The sequence below is a fragment of the Eriocheir sinensis genome, chromosome 19, assembly GCF_024679095.1.
Source record: "Eriocheir sinensis breed Jianghai 21 chromosome 19, ASM2467909v1, whole genome shotgun sequence".
Classification (NCBI taxonomy): Eukaryota; Metazoa; Arthropoda; class Malacostraca; order Decapoda; family Varunidae; genus Eriocheir; species Eriocheir sinensis.
Genome location: NC_066527.1, coordinates 8,076,195 through 8,085,944, shown reverse-complemented (window position 1 = coordinate 8,085,944; position 9,750 = coordinate 8,076,195). Strand labels below are relative to the sequence as shown.

At 39.5% G+C, this 9,750-nt stretch overlaps 1 long non-coding RNA gene across 1 annotated transcript; it reads left to right on the top strand.

Annotated features, from left to right (window-relative positions):
• The first annotated feature begins 2,185 nt into the window (after positions 1–2,185).
• Positions 2,186–6,492, top strand: LOC127001017 (uncharacterized). The gene is made up of 3 exons (XR_007754660.1): positions 2,186–2,347; positions 3,430–3,489; positions 6,083–6,492. It is a non-coding gene; the product is annotated as an uncharacterized LOC127001017 (long non-coding RNA).
• Positions 6,493–9,750: the final 3,258 nt, after the last annotated feature.

Below are 9,750 nucleotides of genomic sequence, written 5' to 3'. Positions count from 1 at the left end.
AGCAGCTTTGTTTACATCCCAGAGACCCCCCCCCCCCCCCCATTCAGGCCCACCCAACACCCAGAATCAATCAGCAGTGTTGCTACATGGGATCAAGCAGCAAATGTTGCTACTTTTTTCTTCAGTCTGGTTATTTCCCATTTAAAAAAAAAAATAAAGGTAGATAAATATTAAAATGAACAGTACTATATATATATATATATATATATATATATATATATATATATATATATATATATATATATATAGATATATATATATATATATATATATATATATATTTACTAGGTAGATATAGCCTGACTGCATGTCATGAGTAATACTATTATTGTTATATTATTATACCGCAATTATATTACTTTCTCTGCATTTGTGGGAGGCTACCAGTGGTTAGATGTGTTTTATGTGTTTAACCTTTCTGTATACATACTGGAATGAACCAAGGTTGTAGCCCTACTGCTGTTCTTTAAAAACTATGTAATCATGTTTTTCTTCCAAACTCATTGTTTTAGCATCCACGCTGACTTCCATCAGTAATGATTTACATTGAATCATTGGTTTGTAGGGGGAAAGAGTGGGTGAATATAATTATCTCGGTCTAACTTATACTGTTTATTATACCGATATTCGCAGCAATATCTTTCTCTGCTCCGATTGCAACGCTGCCTCGTTCAAAAATCAAAACACCGCCGCGGCCGCCACGTTTGCCAGCCGGAGTTTCAAATCATGTCTCTTTGTGGTGATAAAGAGGACACAGCCTGGTGTGAAGCTACATTTATTACGGAAGGATGCCAGCCGGAGAAAGTGATATATATATATATATATATATATATATATATATATATATATATATATATATATATATATATATATATATATATATATATATCTATATATAAATAATGACAATGTCGAAATTCTAATCATTTTCACGCTGACTGCTATTTTGAACTTGCTAACTGCATGCCTCCCCTCCTCCCGTGGCAAGAGGCCGAATGGCCTACACACAACAGCTCCAGATTCCTCCCCATTACCACCTGTCATCCTCGTCCATGTAGCTATCCAGTCTACTCTTAAAACAAGCTATCGTCCCTGCACTCACAATGTGATTGCTGAGTCTATTCCATTCCCCCACCACCCTATTACTAAACCAATGCCTGCCCATTTCCCTCCTAAATCTATACTTTTCTAACTTAAGTCAATTACTGCATGTTCTATCTTGCCAAACATCTTATGCAAAAGTTAACCAGCATCTCCACTCTTTCATCCCTTACACTGATAAACTCTGGAACAGCCTTCCATCGTCTGCATTTCCTTCTGCCTATAATTTGACCTTCAAGAAGAGTGTATCAAGACTCAACTTTTGTCTGTTTGGGAGTGGTGAGTAGCAGGGCTTTTTTTTCTAGTACGCTTTGTTGCCCTTGAGCTGTCTCCTTTGTTTAAAGAAAATAATAATTAAATAAATAGAAGTTGGCCGCCAATGCTTCCAACACATTTTGGTGTCACATCTACAAGTGGCTGGTGACTGTAAGTATCTCAGCAACCTGCAAGCATCTATGCCATTCCTATTACAGTGCATGGAACAAGCTCCACATAACACTCAGACAGAGACAGTTTAATTATGGTTATATATCAGACTCAGTTTATTGCTCAGTCTATTAGGTGCAGTGTTGTTAATATTGTTAGTGGTAGTATTAGTACAAGTAATGTATTTATTTTCACTAATTTATCAATATTTATTTATTATATTCTTAGTGTCTGAAAATTCCAATACTAGTATTAAGATAAACAAAAATATCAGAAATATATTTATACTCATTAATTATTATTGCTTTTCTTATTATTATCTTCCTTCATTGTCCTGGCACTTTGACATCTAGTGCTTTTCTGTCTAGCAGCCTAATTGTGGTCTTTCTGAATGTGTATGCCCTAGGTCTTCATTGTTGTAACTAGCTATATAACATAAAAATCTGCATCTCTCTCCCTTCTCACCCAGTTGTCCCCGTACATCCTTTCAGTATCCAAAGAATTTCAATTTACATCTTGTAATCACTCAACTAATGCAGTGCAATCCTCGTCTCTGTATTTTACCGTGTGGACATACTCTTTCCTTCCATGTTCCACTGTCGTATGTTATTCCACATCTAACAGAACCACATCCCAACAGATCCGAACACGTCCGATATCATCCAAGAGAATGTGGTAGCTGAAGGGGAGAGTCCAAGAAAGAGGCCAAGGGTGAAGACATTTAGCCACCCCCTGAAGTACATGGCAGCATCCAACCCTCTTGGTGAGCTGCAGGAATGTGCTCCCCATTGCAGTGCACCAGCTCCATGTACTGATTTTGGTATGAATACTTCATCTAGTGTTTGTTGATTGTTGTGTTATTAATCTAATTATGACTTCACAAAATAGACTGTGCAAGTCACTTAACACATGCCCTGTTCAACATCACCTTTAAGTTGTAGAATTCCTTCATATGGATGCTGATTTATGTATCCTGAAATGATTGGATATTGATTGTCTTTACATTTTTTTTTTGTCCATGATCACTGAACCATGTTACGGTATGTCTTTGGGTGCAGATCCAGGAAATTAGTTTTGGGGGGGGACGTCAGACTTTTTGCGGGTGGAAGGAGCATTAGCATTACTGATTAGCCATTCTCGGCAGTCCTGGTCTTGAAAAACTGGTGGAGTGACCTAAATCAATGGGTATAACGGCCTGGACTTTGTGCTAAAGCATTGTTTTAGCCGCAGCGCGCTTTTGAGCTAGTTTTCCTGTATCACTCAGGACCATTGGGTGGGCCCGGGTCCCCTGGGCCCCCCCTTGGATCCACCAATGTACCTATGTCTTATAAAATATCTATCCTTTACAGTCTGATGGTGCATCCTTCCAAGTTGTCAAGTTTTAGTAGATACTCATGAGAAGTATTCCTTATAATGATCATTGATTTCCAGATGCTTTGCACTAAAAAAAAGTGTCATTAAACCTGCCGCAAATAATAATCAGCTGTAGTCAACCCGCTTTAAAGAACCAATATGGAGGAAGGGGGTGATGTTATATCCAAAAATCTTTTACATCTGAAGTATCCAACCTTTTTGTGTATAATAAACCTTGTTTGTTACGTGAACTTAAAAGTTCACAATTTCCATACATGATTCTCTTTTCCTTGTATTTGATGATTAATCCTGACATGTATTTCCATTATCAGTAGGTAATATATAGTAACAAGACAATAATACACATTATAACAATGCATGTATTATAGCCCAATGAGTGCACGAGATCATTTACCTCATCAGTGACGCCAAGTCCAGGAGTCCTTACCTAAATTATTTGCCCGAATTTGTGACACCAAGTATAATAACTAATTTTAGTGACCATTTGCATCCATTTTTCACTCTGATTAAAAAATTGCCTCTCAACAGGGTGTGAACTTGATGGCGTTGAAGGAAACTCGACTCGGCCATCAAGCTCACCACAATATAGTAAGGAACCTCTTGTTCTCAGTGATAATTTATCCTCTTTAGTTACTATTCCATGTTGCTTTAATCACAACTAATGTGTTGGAAACATTACAGCTTAATAACATACCTCACATCTCTGCATACAACTTGAGTTCAATATTTAACTGTTACACCAGTAGGCTTCATATCTTAAAAAAAGGTATGTAAAAAGGTTGACATTTTGAATGATATATTTAAACTTTATTATATTTCTATGGCTGTAGTACCGTTACGATTAGTCGAGTGATCAGCACATGGGTCTTATGTTTTTGATAGCATAGGTTCAAATTTTGCCATAGGCTGGCAATTGATGGTAACAGTAGTGTCCACAGATACCTGCCTGTTTCTTGTTTATCCTGTTCCACTTTAAACCATGACTGGCCAATCTTTGAAGAGGTAGCATAACCTTGAAGTGCCACTTACAAACCTTTGTCCATTCTTCTGATGTGATCCTTTTTTTTTTCCCCCACCTGCCTATAGCGCCGGTAGGTTTTCTTCAGGGGCCTGGCGGTCGGTCCAGGCCCGTCATGATGCAGGCAACTTTTTTATAGTGGTGCCATTTAGTATTGGCTCATGCTGCCGCCCGGAACTCATTCTTGATTCACTTGGATGGTTTAGCAGGGTTTAGGTATGACTAACATTGCAGAAACAGGGAATTTTTAGATTTTTAGTGTGGCAACACATTGACAAATGTTTTAGTATGGACTGAACATCAAAGATATATATGGTAAATGGGTACTTGTAGATCTTGACATTATATCTGTCAAGAGTCTCCAGTTGTATCCTCCCCCCCATCTCCTGAAAATATTACTCTTGTCAGGCAATCTAAGTGAAGCCTTCCATCGAAGCTGGCGTGCAGACATAATGTCAATGCTTATGTAGCGTGCAAAAGAAAAAAATAATAAATAAATAAAGCTACATCCCTTAATTAACGATCACTAGGGTTATGATGGTATGTGGTAGCGTGGTAGTCGTCGAGCGCTGGTCCCGGATGTTAAGGCCTCAGGACAAGTGAACACTCGTTCCGAAGTTTGTGACCAGAAGGGCGTTACTTGTGGTTAATTATGGAAGGTGGGAGGATTTCCGTGGGAACCACTTTGAGACAGCATTAAGAAACTGGATGGTGATAATGTACTATGGGGGGGGGGGGGGGATGTGTGTATGGTTCAGTAATCTCAAATGAGCAGCAAAACAGGCTCCAAATGATAACACTCAGTAAGGTTATATATAAATATGTATTTGGTTTCCTTTTGCAAAGGTTAGCGGAGTATTAATAAAAATAAGACAAAAAAATGACTGACAGGCTGTAGGCCTCTAATCTAGCTAGCTACCGGCACAAGGGAGATTTGGGGAATACACAGAATGCTTAGCTCTAGTTGCTGGATGCGGAGAAGGAGGAGCTGGCGTGAGTGTCGGGCTCGGCAGGGGACGTCCACGATGGGAATGGGCGGTCCTGGTGATGGACAGAGGGGCGCCGCTTGATGTGGAGATGGAGCGGCTCGGGTGGTGTGAAGAGGCGGGCGCCCTTTGATGTAGGGAGCAGCTTGGGGCAGTCGTATTTCGGCCCCCAGGACAGTCGAGGGGCAGGTTACCCCGCCATACAAGTTCCCATCCTGTAGTCAGTCTCACCCCGCAGACCGTGGGTGGTTTTTCGGGGGGGGCTGAGTGGAGAGATGGACACCTCTCTCACTCAACTCCAACTCGCTGCCTTTCTTTGCTTCCTGCTGCTCGTCTCCTGACTAGCCCGCCTCACACAGCAGCCCGTGGGTGGTGTGTAGGTCGGGGGCTGAGTGGAGAGATGGACACCTCTCTGACCAGCCCGCTTCTCGGTGTTTTCTCGCTGCCTTTCCTTGCTGTTGGAGTGTTCGTCTCCTCGCGTCTCTCAAGCTTGTGGCTTGCTGCAGTGGTGCTTGTCTCCTCTCTCCTCTCAAGCTTCTGGTTTGCTGCAGTGGTGCTTGTCTCCTCACTTCTCTCAAGCTTCTGGTTTGCTGCAGTGGTGCTTGTCTCCTCACTTCTCTCAAGCTTCTGGTTTGCTGCAGTGGTGCTTGTCTCCTCGCTGACTCGTGGGTCTCCTTGCCCTCGCCTTCTCGCCTCTGCTCCTCTCTAAGCTCCTCCCCCTTCTTCACCTGACTCCCTCTCGGCATTACAATCAAACCCTACCTAACTAACTAGTTATTGGTTTCTTGGAGGGGTTCGAGGCTTTGAGATGAGGGATTTCAGTAACTCGTTCATATATTCGCTCATTCGCTCGCCGTGTTATCTTCTCTTAGCCTTTTACGCACTTACATTCCTCAGCTACCCATTCACTCTCACTCACTCACGCTCCCACTTGCTCACATTTACTCACTCTGTCACTCACCGACTTACTCACATTCTCTCGTTCATTCATGCACTCGCTTACACTTACTCAATCTGTTACTCACTGACTTACTCACATTCTCGTTCACTCACATTCGGACCGTTACACTTAGATTCACTGTCCTTATAGCATTAAACATAATGCAATTACATGCACATATTTTATTATTTAGAATTGTGATTAATTGTGATTAAATATTCTTTCATATATTTTCAGACAAGAAAAGTGAAAATTGCTGCACACAACAGTCTGCCGTCTGCGCCGGGAGGCAAGGCAGCTCAAACCCCAGGCTGTTACAACTCCTGGGCAGTTTTTGCCCAGAGCCAGCAATTTTTTAGATCCAATAGGGATGGATTTTTTTCTGAGGTCAGGTTCAACATGCTGCAAGATGCCAAGATCTAAGCCTAGTAGGAGATATGGGTTACAAGAGAGGAGGTTTGCTCTGGCCTTATACTATCAAAGTCCAAATGCTAATAGATTTCTGAGCACAGTATTTCACTTGCCTTCAGTTTCAACACTTCACTCATGACTCAGGGGTATTTCAGTACATGTTGGCTGGAGCAAACAGACTCTGACAGCCCTGCAGCAAAGAGCACAGGCTTTGTCAAAAGAAGAAAAACTTTGTGGGATTTTCCATTATTTAGTATTACTCTTGTTACGCCAAGAATTTTTTTCCATATACTTTGCCAAATATTGCAAGTAATGCACCATTGTTGGGCTTGCTTGTTATAAAACAGATCTTGTTCAATTAAGAAGCTTTGGGTGTCTGCCACTTTCCAGTTGTAATGCAAGGAATCATTTATCTTCCTTGCCAGATATCACATGTAATGCACCATTGTTGGTTTTGCCTGTTATAAATCAGATCTTGTTCAGTTAACAAGCTTTGGGTGTCTGCCACTTTCCAGTTGTAATTTTTTTTTTTTTTTTGCAACAAAGGAGGCAGCTCAAGGGCACAAAAAAAAAGAGAAAACAATAATAATAAAAAAAGCCCGCTACTCGCTGCTCCTAAAAAAGAAACAAAAGAGGTAGCCGAAAGCAAGGTCAAATACGAAAGGAGAGATGTCCTGATACCCTCCTCTTGAAAGAGTTCAAGTCGTAGGCAGGAGGAAATACAGATGAAGGAAGATTGTTCCAGAGTTTACCAGCATGAGGGATGAAAGAGTGAAGATGCTGGTTAACTCTTGCATAAGGGGTTTGGACAGTATAGGGATGAGCATGAGTAGAAAGTCGAGTGAAGCGGGGCCGCGGGAGGGGGAGAGGCATGCAGTTAGCAAGTTCAGAAGAGCAGTCAGCGTGGAAATATCAATAGAAGATAGAAAGAGAGGCAACATTGCGGCGGAATTTAAGAGGTAGAAGACTATCAGTATGAGGAGGAGAGCTGATGAGACGAAGAGCCTTAGCCTCCACTCCACTCAATGCAAGGAATCCCCTGCCAGATATCGCATGTAATGCACCATTGTTGGTTTTGCCTGTTATAAATCAGATCTTGTTCAGGTGTAATGCTTGGAAGCATTTGTTCTCTTCCCTACCCAACAGTATGCAATGCTTTATTGTGGATTTTGCCTGTTATGTTTAATCTTGTTCAGCTAACAAGCTTTTGGTGTCTGCCTTACCCAATATGTGCTGCAGTGACACTTGGCTTGGTTTCATAATGTGAAATACAGCATGTAATTTCATCACACTAAGTGTCTATCATCACGTGTCTGGCATCATTAATGTGGCTTCCAGGAGTAATCTTGTTTGTATTACAGCATGCAATGTTTTTTTCTGCTTTATATGATATACATAATCACATAGGTATGATTTTTTTTTTTTTTTTGACAAAATGTGATGGAAGTTGATATTCTTGACTAATGCCTCATAAACCTTGTGAAAAATAATGCTTTTTTGAGGAGGGGGGGGTGGACAGAGAGTGGTTTGTTTGGATGGCCAGTTCAAGGAGTTTCATATCAAATGATTTTATTACATCCAACTTTAATGTGTGCTAAAAACATATATTTTATTACATCCAACTTTAATGTGTGGTTCCTCCAATAAATGCTACATGTTTACCGATGTAGCCTATGAAATACATATTAATCTCTGCCCTGTAATTTGGTGTGTCACATACTGCAGCATAACTTTCCTGCTATCTTCTTACACTATGAGTTGCCTTATTTTGTCTCATTTGCTTTTATCATATGTGCCTCCGTTGCATAGTTGTGCCTACTGAGCTTAATATCTTCATGACCCTGACACCAAGGTCAGAGCTTAATTGTGAGATCATACCGTGTCCTACATCCCATTTTCACCTCCAGGCTCGTCTGTCTCCAAGTACCACCAAGTTATTGCATTCCATTTAAGACAACTCATGTGTTACCTTCTTGATGTCCTCCATCATGTATTTCAGCATGTTTTATGATGCTTTGCTCTTATACTGATGTGCCTTGCAACATTTTTATACAGTTTTCATTGTATATAACGCACCATTGTTGGTTTTGCCTGTTATAAATCTGGTCATGTTCAGTTAACAAGCTTTGAGTGTCTCCCATTGTTTATTTCAGTTGTAATGCTTAGAAGCTTTTGTTCTCTGCCCTGTCAAGCAGTATGCAATGCTTGCCATTATCTGGCATTTGTACAGTTAGTATGATATTTTTACTTAGCTAAGAGCATTTTGCAAAAGGTAAAGCTACGGTTGGGGGCATACGCTGTAGCAGCGCGTGGCCTCGGTGCTCATCTCTGTAACATTGGCCCTTGAGCCTGTGGTGTGGTTAGGGAACCCATTACCCTGGGACAGATGACCAGTGTGACATCCGGGTTACCACAGTTGCAAAGGCATTATAGTAATCTAGCATGCATAGAATGTTGTATGCACTTGTATATTTGACACACTCACACACACACACACACACACATATATATATATATATATATATATATATATATATATATATATATATATATATATATATATATATATATATATATATATATATATATATATATATATATATATATATATATATATATATATATATATATATATATATATATATATATATATATATATATATATATATATATATATATATATATATATATATATATATATATATATATATATATATATATATATATATATATATATATATATATATATATATATATATATATATATATATATATATATATATTCCTTAGTAGTACACTTCACTCTGACTCTTCTACCACTAGCTTACTATGACTGGGAATGGGCCTTCTCGCCCTCTTCTCCTATATATATCCAGAACAGTACAGTCTAGAATGTTACAGTATATTTTAGATCATACAAGAACATGTAGCAAAAATATATGCGAGTTGGCAACACTTCCTGCCTGGCGTCTGTATGCGGGCGCGTGACGGCTCGCCTTGTTCCCTGCCCTGCTCGTTCCTCCCGGAGCCTTCTAGATGCCCATGGACGCTTGTAGCACAACAATATATATATATATATATATATATATATATATATATATATATATATATATATATATATATATATATATATATATATATATATATATATATATATATATTAGCAAATGCTTTCCACACCATATTTTTCCTAAAATAACAAATTGATATAGTGTAGATAATACCTAATAAAATTTAAGAACAAATATATTTTCGTTACCCCATTAGTAAGTCATTTTACAATAATGAAAAAAAATAAGTAAAGGCTGGATAGGATGCTGTGGCAGGTACTTCAAAAATAGTAAAGCTACCCCTGAAAGGTGACGTGTTTGGTGGGCTGCAATAGATGGCGCTACTTCCGCACGCCCGAGGAATTACTACATACCACTATCTCTTCGTATATAGTCTCTTTGCCTTAACCCGACACAGGGCCAGCCTGACGTCCGGGTTACCAC